Genomic DNA, 13,354 nt, shown 5'->3' with positions numbered 1-13,354 from the left:
ACCAGGGCTCGAACCCGTGTCTCCTGCATTAGCAGGCAGATTCTCAACCACTGCGCCACCAGGGAAGCCCTGCACTTTTTTTTAATGAGTTGGTCAGTCAGATGCAGCCAGAAGAGGAGACAGAGGAGAGGCACAGGAGAAAAAAAAGACCCAAACTTTATTATACTCACTCATCCTAGAGACAGGAGGCATGGCACTCCACGCTGGACCACATGGGTAAGCCACCAGGGTGGTGAAGAGTCAGGGGTCAGGAGTGAGGGGAAGGTTTAGGCCATGGTCTTTACAGGGATTTTCAAGGGAAAGGCAAGGCAGGATTTGATGGGTTTGGGGCTGAAGGGGTGGTTCCTAGTTGCCTAGCACCTGGCCCTGGGATGATAAAGGCAGAGGAATATTGTCTCCTGGGGTGTATGGGCCAGTAGAGGTGGTGAGGCTCTGGACTGGTTAGTTTGCATATCAAAGACATGCCTCTGGCTGGGCCATTTGCTATCTCTAAGAATTGGCTAGCCCTAGGAAGGGCAGTCTCCCCAGCCAGAATGGTTTTTTGGGGGAGATGTCAAACATCATAGCATACAGAAAATTTAAAAAAATATTTAAGTACAATCAGTCCTCTGAAGTTTTGGCATCATGTTAACGAAAGTTTGGGGTGATGATAATGGAGATGTTTAGAGAGTAGGGCAAAGTTGCCCTAAACAGCATAAAAAAGATTTTATTATGAGAGTAGAATAGAGGAACATTCTATTCTAGAATGTAGAATTATAAGGAATTATAATGTAGAATTATAAGGAATCTCTGCAGGCCAGCCCATAACTAAGTTTCCCATTTTTATGGCATTAGCCAAGAAAAATAGATTTGAAATTTGGGGAGTCTAAGAGCCTCAAGGTTAAGAAAAACAACGAATCACAAACAAGTCACTGGGTTTTCCCAAATAAATGCAACCAACTTCAGCTACAGCCAATCAAGCAATTTCCTTGCTTTTCTTCCTCGTCCTCTCTATAAAAACCTTGCATCTAGCTCCTGTTGGTGGAGTGCTCCTAACTACTTCCAGGTTGGTGCTGATTTGAATTGATGTTTGCTCAAATAAACTCTTAAAAATTTTAATGTCTTGGGCTTCCCTGGTGGCACAGTGGTTAAGAATCCGCCTGCCAATGCAGGAGACACAGGTTCGAGCCCTGGCCCGGGAAGATCCCACATGCCGTGGAGCAATTAAGCCCATGTGCCACAACTACTGCGCCTGCACTCTAGAGGCCATGAGCCACAACTACTGAGCCTGCGTGCCACAACTACTGAAGCCCGTGTGCCTAGAGCCCGTGCTCCACAACAAGAGAAGCCACTGCAATGAGAAGCCCGTGCACCACAAGGAAGAGTAGCCCCCACTCGCCGCAACTAGAGAAAGCCCGCATGCAGCAATGAAGACCCAACACAGCCAAAAATAAATAAATAAATAAATTAAAAAAAATTTAATGTCTCAATTTACCTTTTAACAGTACCAACTGTTGGTGATGTTAAAGGGACATAGAAATTGTCATGACTCCTAGTGGAAATAGGCTGAGTTTTTTTGTTTGTTTGTTCTGTTTTTTGTTTTCTGGCCGCACCTTGTGGCTTGTGGGATCTTAGTTCTCTGACCAGGGATTGAACCCGGGCCCTCGGCAGTGAAAGCGTGGAGTCCTAACCACTGGACCGCCAGGGAAGTCCCAAGGCTGAGTATTTTAGTGAGAAATCTTGCATTGCTTGGAGAACAGTGTGAACACTCAATTTGGACATGTAAAGATAATACTCAGAATTGGTCCCTTCCATCCAGGAGCTCTCAAGCCAGCAAGGGGCATAAGATCTATAAAAACATAAATATGGCATAAGCTGAAAGTAAGAAGTGTCACAAGAGAAAAGACCTGGCTTAGATTTAGAGAATGTTCATTTATTTATTCAACAAGTGTTTACTGAGCATCTGCTATGTACCAAGTGCTATTCTAAGTATTTGGTGTGTGGCTGAAGCACGGACTCTAGTTTGTCAGCTCCATTTTAGGCCTGCAATCCCCTTTCTTCATGACGGAGCTTTAGCCTACTCACAAGAAATGCGCCCAAGCCAGATATGTTCCCTATCAATTCTTTTTTCTTTTTTTTTTTAAATTTATTTGGTTGCACCCTTCTTAGTTGCAGCACGTGGGCCCCTTAGTTGTAGCAGGCGGGCTCCTCAGTTGCCGCTTGACAACTCCTTTTTTGCACGCGGGCTCCTTAGTTGTGGCATGCATGTGGGATCTAGTTCCCTGATCAGGGATGGAACCCGGGCCCCCTGCATTGGGAGCACGGAGTTTTATCCACTGCGCCACCAGGGAAGTCCCTCCCTATTAATTCTTACCTTTGCCTTCCTCTGATCCTAGAACTGGAATAATGCCTTTTGCTGATACAGATGGTTAATGGTCCCTGAGGAATAATGGTCATGAGTCCCCCAGGGGGAGGAGAAACCTCCGGTTCCGGTTGATATGAACGTGCTTCTTCATTAGTGGTCAGATTCTATCTTTGTCTTTGGCTCAATGTTTTACCAAGGCTCTTTTTTTTTTTTTTTTTAAATAAATTTATTTATTTATTTATTTATTTTTGGCTGCATTGGGTCTTCGTTGCTGCGCACGGGCTTTCTCTAGTTGTGGTGAGTGGGGGCTACTCTTCGTTGTGGTGCGCGGGCTTCTCATTGTTGTGGCTTCTCTTGTTGCGGAGCACAGGCTCTAGGCGCGCAGGCTTCAGTAGTTGTGGCACGTGGGCTCAGTAGTTGTGGCTCACGGGCTCTAGAGCTCAGGCTCAGTAGTTGTGGCGCACAGGCTTAGTTGCTCTGCGGCATGCGGGATCTTCCCAGGCCAGGGCTCGAACCTGTGTCCCTTGCATTGGCAGGCAGATTCTTAACCACTGTGCCACCAGGGAAGCCCTTACCAAGGCTCTTGTCCCAGAATCATACTCCTGCCCCTTCCTTGAATAGAAACCAATTATCTCAGTTTCAGAAGGAAGCTGCAAAGAGAAAAAAAAACATGGACTTCTTAGAACCACCTAGGCCCAAGATGGTGGAAGATATGACTTCCAGTAGATCTTAAGCCTCATTATACACTCATTGTAATACATTAGGATGCTAAAAGACACACCCACCAGCACCGTGACAGTTGACAATTGCCATGACAACAACCGGAAAAACCCATTCAAGGACTGAAAAGGCGTGTTGCATCAGTTCTGCGTCCAAACCACACCCCTGTTCTTAGATAAGTCATAAATATTCCTCCCACTCTTTCCAATTCCCTACCTTTAACCTCGACCCTACTATATATTTGGCGTCTCTGCCTGAACTGGGTTGAGAAGTTGATTTGTGAACTAGGTTTCTGGTTCTCCATTCTTTGGCCATTGAATAAAGCTTGTGCTGTTCCAGTCTCAGCATCGGTTTAATAATTGGCTGCGTGAATTTAATCGGGAAAAGAACCTCCCTGGCTGAGACAAATGGTCGCGGGTCCAGTCAACCAATTCGGTAATACTTTGAATCCCCCTGTACCTCTTTCAGCGGCGCCGAGTACAGCTGCTAATGCCTCTGGATGGTCATCTGCCTGATCCTTCCTGTATGCAAATTACCTACAACATACTTCATAATTGCACTTTATGGAGTTGCCTGCTTCATTTCTTTGGTCTCAAAGTTCCTTCTCAGTTCAGAGGTTATTGTGGAGCTTAACAATAACTTCCCATCTTAGGCTGGGAAGGTCATTTCCAGATAAGACAATTGCACCCTCCCCCAGTGGAAAATTACCAGCAGTCACAAGCAGTTGGTGGTCCTGGAAGATTGAGCAACCACACACCCAGGCCTAACCACCACATGGGTGGAACATTAATCCGAGGGTGACCAGAAGGGACCATAAAAGAAGTCCAGTTTCTCTCCCCCTGGGGCAGACCCCCTCTTGGTCTCACCCGCTGCTCCCTTGCAGTGTACTCAGTAAATCTCGCTTTCTACCCTTGCTTCTGACTCAGTAAATTCTTTTACAGCTCGAGTTGCTGGCCCCATCACTGCACCCTGTGGCAGTTATCATTACATACCCCTGCCATCCAACACTTGGAATACAGCAATAAACAAAAACAGATTCCATAGTCTTTCTTCCCCACGTCTATGGCCTGACACAAAGATAGACAGATCTCTTACCCATTACCAATAGAGTTTCAACTCCCCTTGAGAGCCTTCCTGATCCTGTCTCTACCCCTGCATCCAGAGGCATACCGTAATCTTTTTGGAGGAAGATAGGGGAGGGCTTAGAGGGGTAAGGGGTGGGGGAAGGATGTGTGTGAATTCCTGGTAAGGGAAGGGGGGCTGAATTCCATTTTAAATCCTTTTTAGTATTACTTAAAATATCAGTATTTCTTTGATATAAGTTAGAAAGTAGTTTAAAAATTCACTTACAAACATCACTTTGTAAAAGAGAACACATTTTTTGATTTCCTGTTTTTCCCCGCAAAGAGGGGCTCAGGGTTTGTGACCAGAAGGAGTGAAAATCCCACCAGGACAATTTTCTTTCTGTCACTTGGCTACAGCTGATTCTCAGTTGTACATTCTGAACTTTCTTCGGCCACAGCCCGGACCCCCATCCTCACTCACCATACCCAAACTTATCTCTTCACATTTCAAAATAGGAGGTAAAGGAAATTCCCTGGCAGTCCAGTGGTTAGGACTCCAAGCTTCCACTGTTGCCAGCCTGGGTTCGATCCCTGGTCAGGGAATTAAGAACCCCACATGTCAGGTGGTGCAGCCAAAAAAAAAAAAAAAAAAAGAAATAGAAGGTAAAAATTACGGGGGACCTTTCCCCCTTCTTTTTCAAAGTCAGAAAGCTGATACATTTCAAATTTGAAAACACGCAAATGAAAAAAACCCTTCAGCCTGTGGCTTTTGCATGCAGGGAATCAGGGTAAAAGGAAGGATCCTGCACTCCCAGGTTGTCAACTTTGGCTACATGTTGGGATCACCTGGGGAGTTAAAGAAGTAGGAACACTTGGGCCCCACCCACAAAGCTTTGCATTTAACTGATGTGCAATGTAAATGCTTTAAAAGCTCCCCAGGGGATTATACTGTGCAGCAGAATTAAGAGCTGGTGATTTACATTCACAGTTCTTTGCTACTCAAAGCCTGGTACAGGAACACAACATGGGCACACCTGTGAGTTTGTCAGACATAGTCTTTGCCCCCTCGCACACCTCCCAAATTAGAATCTGCAGTTTAACCAGTTAAACCTGTTTAACCTCAAGTGATTTGCATTCCTATGCACATTAAAGTTGGAGAAGCTCTGCCCAGGGCTCCTGCCAAGCAAACTGGCCCAATGTGAAAGGAGGTAAAACACTCAGGAAACAGAGCTCCAAGAATAGGCCCCCAACCAGAGGACGGAAGAGACCTCCTTGCTACAGGCTCTGTGCTGTGGCTCTCAGAGAAATCAGGTAGTGGCCGAGGTGGGCTGAGCCTCAGGGAGCGGGGCAGGACTTCAAAACAGAGCTGCTCTCTGAGCAGAGCAAACAGAGCAAAGAGACTGCTTCTGCAGTGGTGCAAACGCTGCAGGGGCCGATCTGCTGGATCTGTTTGACCACACCAGTCTGGGTGCTGTCCCGTTGCATAAGCACACCCCAAACACAGAACCTGCTCGAGCTCCTCTGTGATGGGAACATTCTGTTCTCAAACAGACAAAACAAACAACTCTTTCCTTTGGGTGGTTATGAATGTTCATTTCCCATCCCACCCCCAACCCCCTTCAGCCCCACCCCTATGGAGACAAGTTATCAGGAACATTATTTGTCGAACAATAATTAGTACCAAGGCTGCAAAGAACTGTTGACTTATAGAAAGACACAATGTTAGTGTTGTGAGTTTGAGTTTTATCTGGGGTCTTGCTGAGGACTAAAGCCTAGGAGAGAGCCACTCAGCTCTGATGAACTGCTCTGAAGGGGTAGGGGAGAAGCCAGTTTAAATACGATTTTTGGCTAGGAAATAAGTGTAGTCAAGCATACATCTTGGTACAGAATTTCAAATGCATGCATCAAAAGAAAAAGATACTGCAAATCGTAAAGAACAGACGTCTCAAGTTAATAGTTTTAGTGCTTTTCTATGTATGGGAAGTTTCAGAAATCCAGGGCCATTAAAATGTTTCCTGAGATATACATCTGACTATCTATGGGCCTGCCTGTTCATGTGTATCCAAAGTACAAGGTGCCTCATCCTGTTTTTTTCTTTAAATTCCTCTTGGAGTGCAACTGTCAGGTCAGCAACTGCAGTGGGTTATGACTTAACCCTCGCAGAATTGGGTGGTGAGCAACGCTCTTTGGCTTAGCAATTCTAATTTTTCTGTGAACAAAGAGCTTTATTTGGGGTCTTGGGAATCGCAAATTGGGAGACACAGATTTGGGTAAAACCGAAGGAGTGTTCTGAAGAAGAGAAAGAATCAGGGGCTTATAAAGGCAAAAGCCACAAGATTGTTAAAGTTGTCTTGCAAGAATTATGATTGGCTCTAATGCAAAAAAGAAATATTTGCCCTTAAGGGTTAGGCTGTCATGAGTTATTTAGGATAAGGGTCTGATAAGTATCTTAAGTTTCTGGAACATGTGTAGATGTTCTGGATGCCTGCCTTTATAAGTCAATAAGTGGTCAAAAGTTCAGATTCCATCCTGGCTGAGATTTGTATAAGTCCCACTTCCTCAATTACCTCCTGGCTCCATTTGAGTGAGCTCTCTTGGCAATACTGACTCCATTTTTATTTTCCTTTCACATAGTTCAAAAGGAAATTCATGGACACATTAGGCATAGACGAGCAGTCCCCATTTTCCTTTTTGGGTATGTTGGATATTTTCCAGTTGCATCTTCCCCCACCCCCCGCCCCCCCGCTATTAACTCTTGGTTCTTCTCAACCCTGCCTTAAGACTTGGAAAGCTGATCTTCTTGGACTGCCCTCCAGCTTCCTGTTGGGTTGGACCAGTGGCAGGCCCTGGCAGAAGGTCAGAGGGAGAGTCAGGTTCAGGTACTTATTCCCCCAGCTCGCTTTGTATTGGACCATGGGTTGAGTATGTCCCTAAACAGAAGGCCACAGCTTCTGTCAGGTAGCCTGCTCCTACAGGTGGTAATAACTTCCTGTTAAAAAATGAAATTCAACTGAGCAAGTTTTAAAGATCTTGTTGGCCTTATTCAGCAATTCATGAATCAGGCAGCATCCAACCTAGCAGATAGAAAGGAGCTCTGAGGAGCTTTGCAAAATGAAAGACTTTTATAGGCAGAAGGGAGCAGGAACAACGAAGTTATACAAGGCAAAGAAGTGGGTTGGTTATAAGGTTACTTTCCTTTACAAGGGAATGACAGGGGTCTATCAGGCAGATTACCTAATTAGTGCTGATCAGGAAATTCCTGATGGACTGGGGCTGGTTTAAAATTCCACTTCTGGAGGAGCCAAAACTTTTTTTAAAAATTTATTTATTTATTTTGTCTGCAGCAGGTGTTAGTTGCGGTATGCGGGCTCTTCATTGCAGCCTGTGTTAGTTGCGGTATGCGGGCTCTTCATTGCAGCCTGTGGGCTCTTCGTTGTGGCATGCATGTGGGATCTAGTTTCCTGATCAGGGATCGAACCTGGGCCCCCTGCATTGGGAACACGGAGTCTTACCCACTGGAGCACCAGGAAGTTCCCCCAAAACTTTTAGTTAAGTTTTATTTTGGTGGCTTGGCCCTTAGCATGAGCTACTCCATTTTGGGCCTGTTGCTTTGTTTTTATCATTTCAAATATTGCTAGCCTTGGCGTTTTGTACCATCTCTTGGCCCGTTTCCTTAACAGTTACAATTTTATATGTCACCCCTTGAACTCTCCTTAGTTATTCAGTGTTCATGTGCCATTGGTTTCTCTTCCATCTCATCAATAGCTCTCTGGTGCCAGGATCCATTCTCTCTTTCCATCCTTGGCGGCTGGGGCATTGATAAAGAACCTGGGGTGGTTCGGACGGCTGGAACAGAGCCTCAGCGCACGGATGAGCACCCCTCCTACTGAAACATCAGTTGGCAACATGCTGAGGCCTGGCACTAGGGTGCATGTACCAGAGGGCAACCAGGACAGCTATCTGGCCCCTTGACACAGCAGCTTGCACGTGTCCTCCAATGGCAGCAGGTGGTCTTTATGGCATTGGCTCCACACTCTCCAGGTTCTCTGATGCTGTCGATAGAAGACATTTGCTCCTACAGGGACTGGGAAGTCTCCTGATGTGACTTCCGCCCTTCTTCAAGCAGCCTCTCTACCCGCAAACTTACCCCTCCAGAATTCTACATACTGGCAGATAGCACCATTGTTCACCCACTAGGTGAGCCCTGTTAGAACTCACCTATAGGAGTTTTAAAGATGAGACAACAGGCCCAAAATGGAGTAGCTCATGCTAAGCCCCACGTGACCAAAATCAAACTTAATTTAAAGTTTTGGCTCTGCCAGAAATGGAATTTTAAACCAGTCCCAATCCCTCAGGAATTTCCTGATCATCACTAGATAGGTAATCTGCCTGATAGAGCCCTGCCATTCCCTTGTAAAGGAGAGTAACCTTGCAACGACCAATATCCTTTTTGTCTAGTATAACTTCCTTTTTCCTGCTCCCTTCTGCCTATGAAATCTCTTGCATTGCATAGCTCTTTGGAGCTCATGTCTATCTCCTAAATTGTGTGCTGTCTGATTCATGAGTTGCTGAATTAAGGCCAATAAGATCTTTATTTATTTTTCTAATTTTTAAAATATTTTTTTGGCTGTGTTGGGTCTTCGTTGCTGCGCTCGAGCTTTCTCTAGTTGCGGTGAGTGGGCGCTACTCTTCGTTGCGGTGCACGGGCTTCTCATTGCGGTGGCTTCTCTTGTTGCAGAGCACGGGCTCTAGGTGCGCGGGCTTTGGTAGTTGGGGCGCACAGGCTCAGTAGTTGTGGCTTGCAGGCTCAGAGGGCAGGCTCAGTAGTTGTGGTGCACGGGCTCAGTTGCTCCACAGCACGTGGGATCTTCCCAGACCAGGGATCGAACCCCTGTCCCCTGCACTGGCAGGCAGATTCTTAACCACTGCGCCACCAGGGAAGTCCCAAGGCCAATAAAATTAATTTACTTCATTGAATTTTGTTCTTTAACAGTTTTGGTGATGACAGTGGGATCCAAGGGAGTCTACTAACATCCTCAAGGACAATGGGAAACACAGGCATTGGCACCTGCTGAACCCTTTTGTTTTCTTTCTCGCTGCTTCTGAAGGCCGTGGGTAAGTTTCTCTCAGATCTGAGCTCTGCTCCCTTTGCATCTGAGCTTGCTGCTCTCATTGGTTTTCCAGTCCGGGGTTAACAGGGCAGTCTGGACTGACAGGAGGCTCTAACAGAGCACCAGTTCCTAGCTCCTGGTCAGTCCACAATACCATTTCTTTGGTTACTGCTGACATCCACAGGTCTATTTCCTCCTCAGTTATTATTGGTTTCTGCTGATATACACATAAGGCAAAAGAATGATCGATCTATTGTTAATGGGAATCTTGGAAGGCAAAGTTGCAAAAGATGGGTTCAGGTTGAGCACCTAAAAGCTGTTTGAGCTCACCATCTAATCTAAGACCCCCATTCTAGGATAAATTGGTTAGGGAATGGGTTAGATCAGTACTAGGTCACCTGCCAACCTCAAGAAAATTTTTGTGCAATGAGATGCCCTGTAAAACATAAAACATCACAGAATCTCCAACCCAGTGGCACATTCCTGTTAGGGATGAATTTGGTTACAAGAGACCAAAGGCTTCACTGAAGAAATAGGGTCCTCAAGTTCCAAAGGACTGAGTGTTCCATCTTCTGGCGCACCTGCTTATTTTACGTCTAAGAACTATGGTCCTGGAAGCTATAGATACATACAAAAATGTCAAAATCTTACTAAAGACAACCTAGATTTACAATGACCATTATGGGGAACATTCCAGTTAGACAAGGCCATTCATTCAAAACGTACAATTGTAATCAAGTGTTCCCAAATCAAACCAACAGAATGGAATACCTATTATTTTAACTGATATGCAGAAGCCTCCAAAAGGCTTCAAGATTCCAAAATAGCTTCATTGAAAGATTCATTGCAAAAGGCTAATGAATGGACTTCCTTGGCGGTCCAGTGGTTAAGACTCTGAGCTGCCAATGCAGAGGACATGGGTTCGATCGCTGGCCAGGGAACTAAGATCCCACATACCGCAGGGCCAAAAAAATTTTTTAATAAAAGCACTAATGATAAGTTAAAGACACAGGAGTTACCCAAAACCAAAGGCTGTAAGACTGATGTCACTCCTACCACTCCCATCTATCTTCCTTTACCTGAGTACTCCCAGTCTACTAATCCTCTATCTGAATCGCCTTTCCACTCTGAAGAGTCTATTAGTTACCTTTTATTTTATTTTTATTTATAGTAAACTTTATTTTCGTTGATTTCATTGAACATAATTTCAAAGTAGGTCTGTGCTCTAAGATAAGCAAAAGAACAGATATCCTAAGTCTCATTAAGAGATCTTTTTCACACTGTTCCTCTGAGCAGGACAAGGGGTTTCAGGGGCCCCAGTGGTGATACCTAACATTTTATCCCTGGAGATATTACCTGTAGATACAGAAAGAACAGATAACACCAACACACAAGAATCAAACTGTATGAGGGTACTACAGGAAGAAGCTCTTGTGTTACACTTTACCCACCTCTTTAGGGTTGTAATGATAATGACTGACTTTTTTCTCTGCAAAGTTCAGTGTTGTTTTTTGCTGTTGTTGTTTGTTTTTGTTCAGTGTTGTATTAAATATAAGTCAGAATATGTGAAAATGCTGTACTCATTTATCTTAATACACTAAAAATAGTGGAAGTTTAAAAATTCTTCATGAGTCCAATCTGGGCCATGACTACCACTGATGGGGTTTACCCAACACACTAATTCCAAGTTTGGCGACCATCAGCAAACTGGCACCTGCAATTAAGCCTGCAGGCATAAATTTTCCAGAGTGGTAGCATCTCATTCCCATAATGCCAGCCAAGGTTCCAGATGTAACGAAGAAAGCCTAAATGTTCCTTGGATCCTGAGACCCCTGATAGGCACCCAGGCCCGCTAAACCACCGAAGAGGAGCCCGGCAGCCCGAGACGGGACACTGCCTGCTTTTGCATAGCCAGTGATGCCACTTATCCCACCCGAAGCAACCAGTGCTGCGTAGCCAAAACCAATACAATATAAAGGCACTAGTGGGCTGGAGTCCTTCTGCATTGTTCTGTTTCACTCTGTCCAGACAGATTACACCAGGCCTGCACCTCCTTCCCGAAGGTCTGCACTGGCCGACAAGGGCGCACATGCCTTGGGGTGGAGAGTCGCCAAAGTAAACTTTTAACTTTTTTTTTTTTTTAATTAATTTATTTATTTTTTGGCTGCGTTGGGTCTTCGTTGCTGCTCACGGGCTTTCTCTTGTTGCGCTGAGCGGGGGCTACTCTTCGTTGCGGTGCGCGGGCTTCTTATTGCGGTGGCTTCTCTTGTCGCGGAAGACAGGCTTTAGGGGCGCGGGCTTCAGTAGTTGTGGCACTCAGGCTCAGTAGTTGTGGCTCTAGGGGGTCTAGAGCTCAGGCTCAGTAGTTACGGTACACGGGCTTAGTTGCTCCGCGGCATGTGGGATCTTCCCGGACTAGGGCTCGAACCCGTGTGCCCTGTGTTGGCAGGCGGATTCTTAACCCCTGCGCCACCAGGGAAACCCTGAACTTTTAATGATCTCCTCTGGGTATCTTTCAGTCCTTTGTCACAGACTAAGGGCCACAGTTAAAGAATTTTTCCTAAACACAGGGAGCATCCCCAAAAGTATTTTGAAGAAGTTAGAGTCCTCATCTGGGCTGTCAGATCTTCATCAGCTTGTGCACATGTAGGAAAGTCCCAGAATGGATGCAGGAGGCAGAATGGTGTAACTCCGAGAATGATACTCCAGATCCTGGATCTCCAACATGGTCCCCTTATGGACCAGAAAAAGCTCACAAAATAGCAGTGGATCTTTCAAAAGCTCTTCTCAAGGTTTTCCCTGCCTGCAGTGGTTGCTCTATTATTCACACCTGCAAACAAAAGAAAGATGAATTTAGGGCAGACTTCAAAGCCCATCTGAAAGCTCTCTTCCTAAGGCATTCTGATTTCCATACAATAGATGACGCTGCCCAACCGGCTCTAACTGCCTTATTAGTAAATGTATTTTCTCCTGAGATAAGTAGATTGATTAAAAGGCAGAAAATAGAATGGGAAGTCACAGGTCTGACCAAATTTTGAGTTGTTTGTATATTTTGGAAATTAAGCCCTATTGGTCACATCATTTGCAAATACTTTCTCCCAGTCCGTAGGTTGTCTTTTCCTTTTGCTTATGTTTTCCTTTTCTGTGCAAAAGCCTATAAGTTTAATTAGGTCCCATTTGTTAGCTGAGCACTTTGAAAGGATATCTCTTTTTTTTTTTTTTTTTTGGCCGCGCAGCTTGCGGGATCTTAGTTATCTGACCAGGGGTCGAACCCAGGCCCCCGGCAATGGAAACACGGAGTCCTAACCACTGGACCGCCAGGGAATTCCCTGAAAGGATATCTTTTTAGGTGCCCTACAATCTGTCCTTGGTATAGAAGAGGAAGAATTCCAGCCCCAAAATCCCTAATTTAATCAAGTTACCCTGATATCTGCGGGCTACCTCTAATACTGACATTGGGAAAATACAAAGTGCAGAACCTATAAATATTCAGATAGACGTAACTAAACCTCTTCCCAAATTATCTCAATATCCATTAAAATCCGAGGCCACACAAGGCCTCACATTAGACCAAATCACCCAGGGGCTAACCGTTCCCTGTACCAGACCCGGTGTGTGGCTGTTAGCATAACTGATGCCATCTTGGGCCCTTACAATTTCTACTGTTTTTCACTGACCCTACCCAGGACTGTACTGTGCAGTGAATCATTTCTGTACTGTACCATGCAGTGAATCACTTCTCTGTCATAACGGGCTTTTTAGTTAATAAATATCATTTAATAATCACTAGGTCCAGGTAGCCTCTATGCCCTGTTAGTCCCCAAACAATGATGAAAACCTTCCCTGACGTATTCCCAGCACCCATGAGACTAGTTACCCGTTCATAAATCTTAACTTACGAATGCACCTACCCCCATATCCTAGGTTAACTATAAAAAATTGTCCCAATGGTCCTTCATTTTTATTCCCTTCTGCCTATAAAAGCTCTTGCTTTGTATACTCCTCAGAGCTCCTCTCTACCTGCTAAATTGGATGCAGTCTGATTCAGGAATGTCATGGTCTGAACGCGGGTTGGAAAAGAATTTCCAGATACAAGGCAGAATGTAAAGAAGATA

The 13,354-nt window shown here is 45.1% G+C and overlaps 1 protein-coding gene and 1 pseudogene across 4 annotated transcripts in view; one reads left to right on the top strand and one right to left on the bottom strand.

Annotated features, from left to right (window-relative positions):
• Positions 1-9,121: 9,121 nt before the first annotated feature.
• ZNF445 (zinc finger protein 445) overlaps positions 9,122-13,354 on the top strand; it is a 45,444-nt gene continuing 41,211 nt past the window's right edge. For all 4 annotated transcript variants that reach the window (XM_057554625.1, XM_057554624.1, XM_057554623.1 and 1 more), the window contains exon 1: positions 9,122-9,243. The gene's annotated coding sequence lies outside the window, so the exon portion shown is untranslated. The remainder of the gene's footprint in view (positions 9,244-13,354) is intronic.
• LOC103005792 (transmembrane protein 14C-like) lies at positions 10,889-11,245 on the bottom strand (annotated as a pseudogene).

The sequence above is a fragment of the Balaenoptera acutorostrata genome, chromosome 10, assembly GCF_949987535.1.
Source record: "Balaenoptera acutorostrata chromosome 10, mBalAcu1.1, whole genome shotgun sequence".
Lineage (NCBI taxonomy): Eukaryota > Metazoa > Chordata > Mammalia > Artiodactyla > Balaenopteridae > Balaenoptera > Balaenoptera acutorostrata.
The sequence above is the reverse complement of the archived record's forward strand: the minus strand, read 5'-3'. Positions and strand labels throughout refer to the sequence as shown.